General features: G+C 46.6%; 1 protein-coding gene across 11 annotated transcripts in view; it reads left to right on the forward strand.

Moving 5' to 3' along the window:
• Positions 1–14610, forward strand: part of prdm16 (PR domain containing 16) — a 769749-nt gene that overhangs the window by 1347 nt on the left and 753792 nt on the right. The window lies entirely within an intron of this gene.

Consider the following 14610-nt stretch of genomic DNA (forward strand, 5'->3'; position numbering starts at 1 on the left):
ACTCTCCTTTAACCTAACAGAACAGTTCTGTAAAATAAAAGTTGTAAAATATTTAACTTTTTAAGTTTGAACTGCCGGTACTATTAATAGGCACCGCTGTATGCAGAAACAAGTCTGCACATTCAGATATAATAGTATGTATACATAATAGTGTTTATATACTTGATATTATATATTTATGTATTTTTGAAGTTTTTAATAAATCTATGACCTTTATTGATTGACATGACCAGTCATTTATGAAAATGAAAGAGGAAATTAAAGTTTATTTTCTGGTGTTTAGGTCAAGTTAAATTATACATATAAATATATCACTCTATACTGGGAGCACGGGCAGAATACCATTTGTTTTAAGCTCTTCACTTGAGAGGTTTGGTATCCAGTGATCCTTGTTTTCAGATCCCTAATGAGAAGAATTAATTAATGAGGGTACATTTAACATAGTCTGTTCATATGCGCGATTGTATTCTGAAGTGTATATGGTTCCAGGAATATCTGTGTATGCATGTACGTACGTGTGTGTATATATATATATATATATGTTGTAAAGGTATTTATAAATATTTAGCAGTTGCAATTAACCGTATTAATTAACAATTTGGCTAATGGATTTCAACACCTTTTTTAGAAATTAGGTATAATTTTAGACCACAGTTGATTTACATTGCAGTAGCTTTTGTTGCTTTCAAATGGCGAAATAGTTTGATGAATGGCTGGGTCACAGTATTTTTCTAAGTTGTTTGTAAATAAATGTGTGTTTAGTCTGCGTGATACAGTCCCCGCTGAGTTCGGATTACTAATTATTGCCATTAAAAATGATGTGCAGTAAATGCCAACTCCAGACAGGGAGGAAAATGTATTTAATTGAAACAGGAGGTTTGATTACATTTATATGGGACTCGCAACAAGAAATGGATTGATAATGATTTTTTTCAAAGGTGGTGTGTGTGCAGGGTGGGAGATGAGGAAGAAAATTTCTGAAGAGCCGTATTAAATTGGTACTGGGTCGAACACTTTTCAATGGAAGAATGCAGCACAACACACGTGTATAACATTACTTGCTCCCCAGATCAGACTTGGAATTCATAATATGTGCCTGCGCGCTAATAACTTTTAACAGTCCTCCAAAATGATGGTGGGGGTTGTGGAGGTGGGAGAGAGAGAGAGAGATAAACCACAATTAACTCAGTCCACAGCTACAAATAAACAAATAAGATTGCCAGACACTCTTGCAATAGCACTCAGCATGTGTATAACAGTGTAATTGTGCGTGGCCACACAGAAAGGCTGTTATTTGCTTTTTATATACATACATATGCGTGCACATGTATGTGTGTATATAAAACATATAATATGTGTACACATATACATATATATAAGACTTTGTCACCTAAAATTCTTTGCATTTCACTTCCGTTTATTTCTAAAGAAGTTAGATACCTCCGTCATACAGTTCTATTTTTTGAGCTTGCAATTTTTCAAATGAAAACATAGTTTGAATGATAGTTAAAGAAAACACTTGAACATGGAGCGGAAATGATGCTCGCTCGTTTAACCATCATTTAAGGAATTAATCGATGTTTTATTTAAGCAGATATTTTAGTTTCAACGCTCAGATGAACTTGAACAGCTGTAAACATTTCCACTCGGTGGGTTTAGGTTGAGTCACCTCAAGGAGACATTAGTTATTTTTCATGCTCTGGTACCATGTATTTAAAGTGCACGCACACGCAGTCAAACCCTTGCACACCTGGAAGATTTACAACAAGGGAACCTTTAAGGTTTTAATGCCCTTTTAAACATCAGCATGTTTATTTAATGGTGCACTATCTAATTCCAACTACCGGCTTGATTATTTCACAAAGTTTATTTTTGTTGTTTTAAATCTCCTAATCAATGGATCCTTTCCCTGTAGTTTCGAGATAATTTAAAACTCGTATCAGCGTTAATCTATTAAATATATGAAGGTATTTGTACAGTCTTATATTAAGAATGGAGTGAAACAATTAAATATCATAGATGTTCTAATTACAACGCGCCACTGTTTTACTATCGATGGGATTGCAAATTCAGAAAGAATTAGGACTGTACCGCACCAAGCAACCCCTGGTAAATTTATCCGGTCAGATTTGGGATTTTTAAATAGTAGATGGGAGTGCTAATTGCTAGCGTTTTATGATTCGATGTTTCGAAGGTAATAGATTGTTTATTAAAACCAAGTAATTGAAACAGTAAACAAAGACGTTGTGAAAGATTTTGATGTTTAACTGTTGCACGAGGGGAAAGTGGCCACAGTAATGGGTTTCCAATAAAGCAATTACTGCACCCGGGGGCTGTGAGGCCAGGATCAATGCGGTCAGGACAGATTTCATATATAGGGGAGGGGAGCCAGTGATTAGAATGCTCTTAACTTGAAATCGAGTTGTTTGTCACAATAAGAGAAACTGACAAAACAGAATGGGAGTAGGAAAAACAGTTCTCGATAATTAAGGTAAATTGGAATAGCACTTCTGATCAATGTGAAAATTGACTTTCAATAAAAGTTATCGAAACTTTGTAAAGGTTCCCCCCCCCCCCCCCCCCAACTCTCGGAGTAATGCTAATGTCCTAATTTATGGAGAACAGTTTTTCTTGTCCGCTTGCAAGATGACTACTCAGGGCATCCCTTCACCTTCGAAAAGGGTTTTATTTATACATAGAGGAGATTAATACATATAGACGTTTGTCTCTGTGTATATACGGATATATGATTAGGAAAATGACTGCCATTTATATATTTAGACACGCCAATCTATATGAAACATGTAGATTTTAAAAATGCACAATAAGGACAGGTATTATGACTATATCAGGAGACATTTAATATTTACATCAGCTGTGATCTTTTCTCCTCATTCTGTCTGCGTTGCAAATTTATTTTTCTAAACTGCTTTAAATGTCCTTTTTACTTTAAAAAGCATATTAATTTTCCTAACAAATCCCAGCCTCGTTTGTGTGGTAATCATGATTTCAAAACGTTTTACAAAAACTATTTTACAAATTAGAACTTTATAGATGTTGCTGTTGTGTAAGGCTTAAAGAAATTAAAATGCTTTGTAAACATTGTTTTAAGTATGGGAATGTCCGGCTAGGAGGGGAAACAGCTAACTTCAGGAGCCGTGTTGGTTGGCTTGTACAAGACACTGTCGGAAGAACGTTGCGGTGTCCTGGCTGTATTCTGACTCCTCCCCCGGGCCAATCGCCCCCTCCCCCCGCTCCACTTTGCTTGATTTCCTTACAATAATCTGACTCGGCAATCAGACATTTTTCCGAGTTACAAGCAAGGAAATATGCTGCTATGGTAATCGGGTCAGAGTGCAGGGGAAAGAGATTGGAGCCAAAGCGCGCTTTCTTTCTTTCTGACCGTTTCTCTCACTGTTTTCCCCTTCCTCTCTCGCCCTTTCTCCGTTTCTGTCAGTTTTCTCTCCCTTTCACACTGTTCCACTCCCTCTCTTTCTCTCCCTCTCGCTGTTTCTATATATATATATATATATATATATATTCCATTTTCTCTATCACTGGAAGTGTACCTCCTATCTCTCGCACTCCATCCTCTCCCTCGCTCTTTTTTCTCTCACGCGTTGTTTCTCTGCCTTTACTATCTGTAGTACTCCTTTCTTCTTTTATACATTCCTGATCTCTGCCCATACCTCTTCATTGGTAATATTTCTCTCTCTCTCCCCCTTCTCTAGCAGAAACAGCTGATTCATCGCCCCGTGGTCTCAAAAATTCACCACGAATTACTGCACGTCACAGCGGCAATTCCACAGCTTCCACCCTTCAGTCTTCACGTTGACTCCTGCAATCTTTCACACTCCGCGCAAATCAAATCACAATCTCTCTCATACACAACTGACGGCGCGCGCGGGGTGGGCGGGGGGCAAATTAAAGGGGCACAACTTTTTCATCTTGCGAGTTTTTCCTACTTCGGGAGAATTGGGAATAACTAAGATGTTATCAAATGCGATCAGTATTTTGCTGTCCATTAGATAGTGCGATTTATGTGTTGTAGCTGAACTCATAAAAGTATCGTGTGCTAGAATCCGACTAGAAGTGAGAAATAGTGCTTGCATGCACATTTTCAGTCACATGTACACACTGTCGCAGTCCGTTACAAATGCAATCACTGGGCACAGATACCAAACTGCACAAGCACACACTCTCACAGGCACACTTATTCACAGGACCAAACGTGCACTCAGTGGCAGACACATACATACAGACACACTCATACACAAACGCAAATTCTCTCATTCACTATTCAAACTCGCACAATAACTTTACAGACACACTAATACACAGCCGCTCACACAAGCTCGTAAACTGTGTACCACACTGTCACGTACACTTCTAACACACACTTTTAAGAGTGCTTTGATTTAACTCTTCCTCCAATTTCTGATAATATGCTAAGATTGAATTTCATGTACGAGTGTTCGTATGGAAGCTAGTCGTTTTGGTCTGTTCTCACATCTAACAAGCCTTTAACTTCACTAGCATTATTCCGTGCACCAACTCTTGTCCATGTAATAGAGAGCCCTGGCTTTTTCTGTATCCTAATTATTATACCTTAACACCACAATTTAGGCGTTAGGCAATTATGTGCATGTGTGTGTATATATATCAGCATATTTTACGTAGTTTATGTTAAAGATTATTATAAACTTGTACCTATATAGTATGATACGTAAGTATTAAAAACTGCAATGAATGCATAATTGCATAATCAATTTTTAGAAAAATTTACAACACAGATAGAAAATAGAATTATATAAGTAAATACAAATTAGAAACACTAACAAAATGTATCTATATATGCATTTTCAAGTGGTACACATCCTTGTACTTCCTATACTGCAGTGTGTAATATGATTTCATCACGGTGATCTGAACTCTCCAAAGGTTTCTTCGGCTAGATTGGAAGATTTTCAGAACTCTGTCTATGTATATTTTCTAAAAACACCATACAACGTTAAGAGGTTATCAGCTCTCAGTTTTGCAGCGTGACGCCCTCACGTTTGATTTATTTTATTAAATATTTATATATATTTCAATGCATGAAATATTTAAGTTGTTACAAATCTTTTTTAACAGGAACTCTGATATTTGACAACCTAATAACTTCGAAAGAAAGGCTAGTTTAGTTCAAAATTTTCAAATGAAGCCACTTGTAAACAGATACTGTAATGTCGAACGTAATTCCTTAAGCAAATATTCCGCAATGCTGCATAATTCATTCAGTTAGGTAGGGGTGGGGGGTTGAATAATGTTACTGAACTGTAGCTTTCATTATATACATTGAGGTGAACCTGAGTTATCAATCGGATATTGAAGGGATTAAGTAGGTTTTATATATTGTATACAATACACAAACATACTGGAACCTCAGCACTCTTTTCGCACTTTCCCTTCTTTAAATTAAAAGCCTCCTTTTAATCTGTTCGAATTACTCCCTCTCAACTCAGCCCCATTTTAACCCTCCGTTTCTGCACACGTCCTTGTGTTTTAGTCAGCATCCCTGGGGCTGGTGGTTCTTGGCCGGCAAACATCCTCTCCGTGTAGATTTGTGGCAATCGGATGAACAATTTAGGAGCAGAGTTGTTGATCCTTAAGTGCACCTGTTAAGTGTTAACTTTCTCTATAACAGATATTTCCCTACGTTCTGGCTATATCTACATATATAGGACGGAGAGTAATGCCTAATGCAAATACATCCTATATATATATATATATCTTTAACAATGTATTAAATAACACGTATATTTCACCATCCAAGCCATCCTATCTCTGCCATTGTCTTGTTACCACCAAACGCCTGCATGTTTCACTCGGTTTTAGACTTAGAGATTTTTGCCGTCGTCCTGGGTACCTCCTGAGGTCAGGCGTGCACAGAAGTCACTTCATGATGAAATGGCCAGTGCTGTGTTGCAGTGTTTATTTTCCCCAGCATTATTTTCACTAAATAAAACTTATTCTGTTATATTCAGTGCTTATCCTGTAATACTGGTTGTATATCCGCCCTCCCCCAATAATTTAGATAACATATCAAAGATGTAAAATACAGTGCATATGTGTATATTATGTTTGCATTTGTGCCTTGAGTGCCGATGCATCTTCATGTTTCCATTCTCTCGCTATCTCTCTGAGTCATCTAACTCATTTTTTATTCAACACTAACGTTATTTTTGATAACGCAGTAATTATGCTATCGTTTATTTTAAAAATGCCGGAGCTGGGAGCGCGTAATTCAATTCGTCTCGTATAGCAAAGCTTCAGAACTCAACGTCTGCGTCTGAAATTTTTACTTCATTAAATAATTAGGCATCATTTCATTGCAACGAGTGACTGAGCTTGTTCTCTTCCCACCCCTGTTATCACATATCTGCCGACTTGTGTTCAAACCATTATCGCAGAAATAGTCTGGAAAGTATACGGGCCCTTGAGATTATTTAGGGAGTAGGCTTTGCAAATCGCTGCCCTCCCACTTATAGACGTTGGGCTGATTGCATAATTAATGTATTTAAAATTGATTCGGCAATTATGTATATAAAATATATGGTCACTGGGAGACTGGATTTAATTATTCAGAGGCCGTTGTTGTGTTTTGTGGCTGAGAGCTGGTATTTTGGTTTGCACGCTCGTGTTCCTCCGTCTATTATTCATTATTCTCTGCAATGCCCCAATGTCAAGTGCGCTGGGCCATAAACTACCTTCTTCAGCTAGAACTTCGTGCGCTGGAGTTAAAACGCGGAATGCAGGCTTGTTAAACGTATTTAGCAAAATGATCTCCATAATTACACTAACCTAATTGAGAGGCAGAAAGCCTGTCATTGCAATACAAGACTTAACAGTAATTCACAATGTAACATTTTAAATATGTGAAATAAAACGGAGCTGCTCTAGTTCAATGGGACTGAAGAATTAGGTAAATACATATAAAATATGAAGCCCATTTCAAAATTGGGAAAATTAACCCATTCGGGCCTCGATAGGACAAACATACTTGTATTTGGCAAATTATACAATACTTGCTGTATTTGTTGATAGTCCCCAAACTTTTTGTTTCGAATTTGTGCGTTACCTGTCAACTTCAGGTAGCGTTTTCACAATTTCAAATTGAGCTCCCTCGTGGTATCTTTATGGTAGGGACTCGGTATTAAAAATACAACGGAATAAAACTTAAAACCTCAATATTTTAACTTAAATAGGAAGGATAGTCTTTTTTAAAAATGCTACACGCCAGATTAAAAAGGACGTGCTCGGACCCCCACGCCACACATAAATACAAAACAATCGAGAGATTGTACTGACGAGGAATTTTAAAAATAAATCACATTTCGTGATTCATTCCGGGCCAGCTTGAGGCTGGATGTGTGAGTCTCAAGAGAAAATGTTGTGTCTGAAACCGTATTTACGCCTTGAGCACGAATGGATGAGATGATGAGCAAAGCGTACATCAGTCTGAGTACTTGGGTTGAGAATCTCATTCTCTCAATCGTTCTTTTCAACTCCCTCCTCCCCCCCCCCCCCCCCCCACCTCCCAACCCACTCCGCCCCCTACCTCCCAACCACCTCCTCCCCCCACTTCCCAACCCCCTCCCCCCCACCTCCCAACCCACTCCGCCCCTACCTCCCAACCACCTCCCCCCCACTTCCCAACCCCCTCCCCCCCATCTCCTTCCCCCCCCCCACCTCCCATCTCCTTTCCCCCCCCCCAACCTCCCATCTCCTTCCCCCCCCAACCTCCCATCTCCTTCCCCCCCCAACCTCCCATCTCCTCCCCCCCACCTCCCAACTCCTTCCCCCCCACCTCCCATCTCCTTCCCCCCCCCCACCTCCCATCTCCTTCCCCCCCCCCACCTCCCATCTCCTTCCCCCCCCACCTCCCATCTCCTTCCCACCCCACCTCCCATCTCCTTCCCCCCCACCTCCCATCTCCTTCCCCCCCACCTCCCATCTCCTCCCCCCCACCCTCCCATCTCCTTCCCCCCCCACCTCCCAACTCCTTCCCCCCCACCTCCCAACTCCTTCCCCCCCCACCTCCCAACTCCTTCCCCCCCCCACCTCCCAACTCCTTCCCCCCCCACCCACCTCCCATCTCCCTCCCCCCCCCACCTCCCATCTCCCTCCCCCCCCCCACCTCCCATCTCCCTCCCCCCCACCCATCTCCCCCCCCCACCTCCCATCTCCCTCCCCCAACCACCTCCCATCTCCCTCCCCCCCCCCACCTCCCATCTCCCTCCCCCCCCACCTCCCATCTCCCTCCCCCCCACCTCCCATCTCCCTCCACCCCCCACCTCCCATCTCCCTCCACCCCCACCTTCCCATCTCCCTCCAACCCCACCTCCCATCTCCCTCCACCCCTACCTCCCATCTCCCTCCACCCCCACCTCCCATCTCCCTCCCCCCCCACCTCCCATCTCCCTCCCCCCCCACCTCCCATCTCCCTCCCCCCCCCACCTCCCATCTCCCTCCCCCCCCCCACCTCCCAACTCCTTCCCCCCTCCACCTCCCAACTCCTTCCCCCCTCCACCTCCCAACTCCTTCCCCCCCTCCACCTCCCAACTCCTTCCCCCCTCCACCTCCCAACCCCTCCCCCCTCCACCTCCCAACTCCCTCCCCCCTCCACCTCCCAACTCCCTCCCCCCTCCACCTCCCAACTCCTTCCCCTCCCAACTCCCTCCCACCTCCCAACTCCCCCCCTCCACCTCCCAACTCCCCCCTCCACCTCCCAACCCTCCCTCCACCTCCCAACTCTCTGTCCCCTCCACCTCACAACTCCCTCCCCCCTCCACCAAACTCCCTCCCCACCTCCAAACTCCCTCCCCCTCCACCCAACTCCCTCTCCCTCCCCTCCAGCCCTTCCCTCCTACTCCCCTCCAGCCCCTCCCTCCTACTCCCTTCCACATCCTCCTCCCTACTCCCCTACACCCTCCTCCACCTGCCTCCCCCCTCTCCTCCACCTGCCTCCCCCCTCTCTACCTGCCTCCCCCTACCTCCACCCAATCCCCCCTCACTTCCACCCTCCCTGTCTCCACCACCTTCCTCCCCCTTTCTTCCACCTCCCTCCTCCCACCCCACCTCCCTCCCCTCCCCTCCTCCTCCCAACCCCCTCACCTCCTCCTCCCTCCCCTCTCCTCCTTCCCCCCTCTCCCCCCTCCCCTCTCATCCCTCCCCATCCCTCCCCCCTCCTCTCTCCCTCCCCCCTCCCCTCTCCTCCCTCCCCCCCTCCCCTCTCCCTCCCCCCCTCCCCTCTCCTCCCTCCCCCCCCTCCCCTCTCCTCCCTCCCCCCCTCCCCTTTCCCCTCTCCTCCCTCCCCCTCCCCTCCTCCTCCCTCCCCTCCCTCTCCCCTCTCCCTCTTCTCTCCCCCTCTCCTCTCCCCCTCTCCTCTCTCCCCTCTCCTCTCCCCCTCTCCTCTCCCCCTCTCCTCTCCCCCTCTCCTCTCCCCCTCTCCTCTCCCCCCCTCCTCTCCCCCTCCTCTCCCCCCCCTCTCCTCCCCCCCTCTCCTCCCCCCCTCTCCTCCCCCCCCTCTCCTCCCCCGCTCTCCTCCCCCCTCTCCTCCCCCCTCTCCTCCCCCCCTCTCCTCCCCCCCTCTCCTCCCCCCTCTCCTCCCCCCTCTCCTCCCCCCTCTCCTCCCCCCTCTCCTCCCCCCTCTCCTCCCCCCCTCTCCTCCCCCCCTCTCCTCCCCCCCTCTCCTCCCCCCCCTCTCCTCCCCCCCTCTCCTCCCCCCCCTCTCCTCTCCCCCTCCTTCTCCCCCTCCCCTCTCCTCCCTCACCCTCACCCTCACCCTCTCCCTCCCTCTCCCCCTCCCCTCCCCCTCTCCTCCCTCCCCCTCCCCTCTCCTCCCACCCCCTTCCCCCTCCCCTCCTCCCAACCCCCTTCCCCCCCCTCCTCCCACCCCCTTCCCCCTCTCCTCCCTCCCCTATCCTCCCACCCCCTTCTCCTCCCCCCTCCCCTCCCTTCTCCTCCCTCCCCCCTCCCCTCTCCTGCCTCCCCTCCCCTCTCCTCCCCCTCCTCTCTCCTCCTCCCCCTCCCCTCCTCCCCCTCCCCTCCTCCCCCCTCCCCTCCTCCCCCCTCCCCTCCACCCCCTCCCCTCTCCTCCCTCCCGTCTCCTCCCTCCCGTCTCCTCCCTCCCCCCTCCCCTCTCCTCCCTCCCTGCTCCCCTCCCCTTTCCTCCCTCCCCTCCCCTCTCCTCCTCCTCCCTCCCTCCTCCCTCCTCTCCCCTCTCCTCCCTCCACCCTCCCCTCTCCTCCTTCCACCCTCCCTCTCCACCCTGCCCTCTCCTCCCTCCCCTCTCTTCCCTCCACCCTCCCCCTCCCTTCCCTCCACTTCCTTCCCTCCAACTCCCTCCCTCCCCACTCCCCCTCCCCACTCCCCTCCCCACTCCCCCTCCCCACTCCCCCTCCCCACTCCCCCTCCCCACTTCCCCCTCCCCACTTCCCCCTCCCCTCTCCCCCTCCCCTCTCCCCCTCCTCTCTCCCCCTCCTCTCTCCCCCTCCTCTCTCCCCCTCCTCTCTCCCCCTCCTCTCTCCCCCTCCCCCTCTCCCTCTCCCTCTCCCTCCCCCTCCCCCTCCCGCTCCCCCACCCCTTCCCCTCCCCCGCACTCCTCACCCGCACTCCTCACCCGCACTCCTCACCCGCACTCCTCACCCGCACTCCTCACCCGCAACCCCACCCCGCACCCCACCCCGCACCCCACCCCCGCACCCCACCCCCGCACTCCTCACCCGCACCCCACCCCCGCACCCCACCCCCGCACCCCACCCCCGCACCCCACCCCCTCCCCCTCTCCCTCCCCCTCTCCCTCCCCCTCTCCCTCATCCGCACCCCTCATCCGCACCCCTCATCCGCACCCCTCATCCTATCCCACTCCCCATCCCACTCCCCATCCCACTCCCCATCCCCCACCCCATCCCCACCCCATCCCCACCCCATCCCCACCCCCATCCCCTCCCCCATCCCCTCCCCCATCCCCTCCCCCATCCCCTCCCCCTCCACCCCCCCCATTCCCCCCCTCCTCCCCTCCCCTTCCTCTCCTCCCCTCCTCCCCTCCCCCTCCTCCCCGACTCCCCTCTCCGACTCCCCTCCCCTCATCCCCTCCCCTCATCCCCTCCCCCTCATCCCCTCCCCCTCATCCCCTCTCCTCCTCCCCCTCCTCCTCCCTCTCCCTCGGTGGCCCTGACTAGCTGCATTTTGATTTTGCCTCTCATATGTTTTCAAATCTTGAGGAGGAAATAAAATACGTGTGCCTCGTACTATCATTACATTACAGACTTACATTACGATAGTACGAGGCACACGTATTTTATTTCCTCCTCATGTAAGTCTGTCGAACTTACGAACAGAAATGTTTGATAGCAACTGCTGTACAATGTTTTTCAGATAATTGTAATTATTATTCAGGCAACACAGTCTTCATTGAACTTGTTAAGCACATGATGCAATGTTGGCTATTACATTACACTAAATTGGGGAACTTCTTTTTCAATGCTGTATCTCTGGGTGGTTGTTGGTCAGCACAGACTCAGTGGGCCCAAGGGCCTGATTTTTTTAAATTAGAGATACAGCATTGTATCAGGCCCTTGGGCCCACTGAGTCTGTGCTGACCAACAACCACCCATTTATATTAATCCTACATTAATCCCATATTCTCTACCACATCCCCACCATTCTCCTACCACTTACCTACACTAGAAGCAATTTACAATGGCCAATTTACCTATCAACCTGCAAGTCTTTGGCTGTGGGAGGAAACTGGAGCACCCGGCAGAAACCCACGCAGACACAGGGAGAACTTGCAAACTCCGCACAGGCAGTACCCAGAACTGAACCCAGGTCGCTGGAGCTGTGAGGCTGCGGTGCTAACCACCGTGCCACCCTTATCTCCCTTAGTCTTTCTTCCTTCTCTAATTGATGGGTTTCTAAAACCCAATTGATCAGCACTCGATTTATCTCATTTTGTTTCCATTATTTTCACCCTTTTGGGTTGTTCTACACTTTGGCTCTTGACCGTTCAATTACTTTTGTCAATTTAAAAAAAAACTGTTAAAGTACCATTCTAAAGTGGTGCATTTTCTGACCCCTGTTCATGGCAATTCCTTTTTCTGCTTGTGTTTTATTGTGGAAGATCTTTTCCTTGCTGCAGTGATGAAATGTTTGGTGTTTCGTGAATTTCCATTTTACTTAATTCCATTATTAATATACTTGTGAACACCACTGTCCCCCGAACCCTTGCAAAGAGCTCATTTTTGTTATTGTAATATATGAGCACATGTCCTGTGGTGTAGCTTGTTGTACTCACAAATGTGCTGTTTTGTGACTGGAACATGATACCATGGAATGCACAATGTTGTATTCTGCTACTGAAGTGAATCTATATTTAATGTGGCCTCATGTTTTTAAGGCTACAAAGTGTAAATGCTGGATGCTGGCACATTGTGCATTTAATTGCTGTTGGTGAGGAGAGTTTGTAGGTTAGTGGATGGTTGTAGATTCCTGGCTTTAGGTCAGAAGAAAACAGCCTGAAATTTTAATTTTTCCCCTCTCTTCCTTGCCCCACCCCATGTTTTGATCCTTTTGAAACATGATGGTGTGCACTGAATGCCAAACTTTTAAAAATCATATTTACATTGATTATCTGAATGTTTTAAAGAAAATGAGACTATTAATGTTTGTCTGAGTTAATTTTGTCCACTACTTTAACAGGTATTAAAATAGAAATTATGCTGTGTGCTATTATTGTATGACAACATTAAACATTTACATGTCATAGAGTCATAGAGTTATACAGCACAGAAACAGGCCCTTTGACCCATCGTGTCTGTCCGCCCATCAAGCACCTATCTATTCTAATCCCATTTTCCAGCACTTGGCCTGTAGTCTTGTATGCTATGGCGTTTCAAGTGCTCATCTAAATACTTCTTAAATGTTGTGAGGGTTCCTGCCTCTACCACGCCTTCAGGCACTACGTTCCAGATTCCAACCACCCTCTGGGTGTTTTTCTAGGCTATGGTGATCTTTGTGTGGATGTAACCCTAACTGTAACATGGCAATGCCTGCCTTGTCAGATGGCAATTGACTTTTTGCTGTTGTGTTAATTGACTGTACACATGATAGCTGGACCAACCTTTCAAAAGAAGAGCAGAGACTTTTAATGTGCCAGCCTTGGTCAAATCTCTTCACTTTATATCAAATGTGTCTAATTATTGTAATTGCAGTAGCTTTTATAATTTATATCGTAAAGCTATCTAACTGGGATCATTTATCTTCATTTATAAAAGTTGACAATCCCCTATAGTCACTTGATGGCTTGTGTTTGATTTCACTGGTATAGGCTGTAGTCATTTCTCACTAACATAATTATATTCCACAGTCCTCCATGTGAAGGAAGCATATTCACTCAGTGAATCTGTGCATTTTTTGTCTCTTTGCCTTCCAAAAAGCTTGCACCATCTCCAGGAAATGGCTTTTAGGTTGTTCAAAAGTTACACTAAATGTACTACCCTTTAAAGTACTGAACCATCCAGATACAGAAAGGTCCCAGGTTCAATACCCCAGTCTGTGCCCTTTGCCAGTATCAGCTGGAACAATTGAAGAGAGCTCTACTTGGGGCTGGGGGGGAAGGGAAGAATATCAGTCAGAGTTTCCATGCACTGATTGCTCCTGAAAAGTGCATATGGGAGGATGAGAGTCAGCTCAGCTGGTTGAATAACCTGCCCACATTTGCTGCCTGGGCTCACACATACTGGACACTTGGGGGAATTAGCAAAGGGTGGTTGGAGCCCTTATGACTGTACTTGACCATGAGGCAGCACCATCAGGAGAAGAGAGGAGGAATAGATTGTGGGATTGAAAGTCGGAATTTGTTATTTTCCAGACACTTGTGATGATTATCACTTACTCTCCTTGCTGGAGAAAAGCTTCCTTTCCGATTGTGTGTAAATCAGCAATGAAAAATTGTTACACGTTATAGCCAGTGAAGCATCAAGAAACCATCTCCCAGCTTCCTTTGTGTGCACAGACTCTGTTGAGTGATGTTAGCCAAATGTGGTCTCGGCACTTAAAAATGTCAAGAAGTATTTGTAGCCAGAGGGGGCAATACGTACAACAAAAATAAAACAAGCTTGCAAATGTTTTCTATGGTTTGGTTTCTTTATTTCCTGCAAGCGTCAAAAAGAAACATTTATTATTTCAGTAGTGTGCAACTTTTAGCTCTTAATGTTGTTGGCAGTCTGTGGTTAAATGGTATTTTGCGTTATTGTATGGCTGGTTCAGTCTGTTATCGCTGCATAGCGACATATTGGGTGACTGCAGTAAGCTTTATTTGTTTAGATTAGCATTGATGCTGAGAATTTATCCAGTGAGTAGCTGAGATGTTCAGAACATGAAGGCCCCAGGTTTGTTCCTGACCTGTGCTGAATTAGCTGATTTTGTTTGAGTAGTTGGGATGTTGCATTTGACCATGGCATTCCTAGGTAGATTGGGAAAATGCAAGTCCATTTAAACTATATCTAACACAGAATTTTAAGGAAACAGTTTTTACTGAGGTCTGAAATGAGAAGTAAGCAATTC

This window comes from Heterodontus francisci, chromosome 37 (assembly GCF_036365525.1).
Source record: "Heterodontus francisci isolate sHetFra1 chromosome 37, sHetFra1.hap1, whole genome shotgun sequence".
Lineage (NCBI taxonomy): Eukaryota > Metazoa > Chordata > Chondrichthyes > Heterodontiformes > Heterodontidae > Heterodontus > Heterodontus francisci.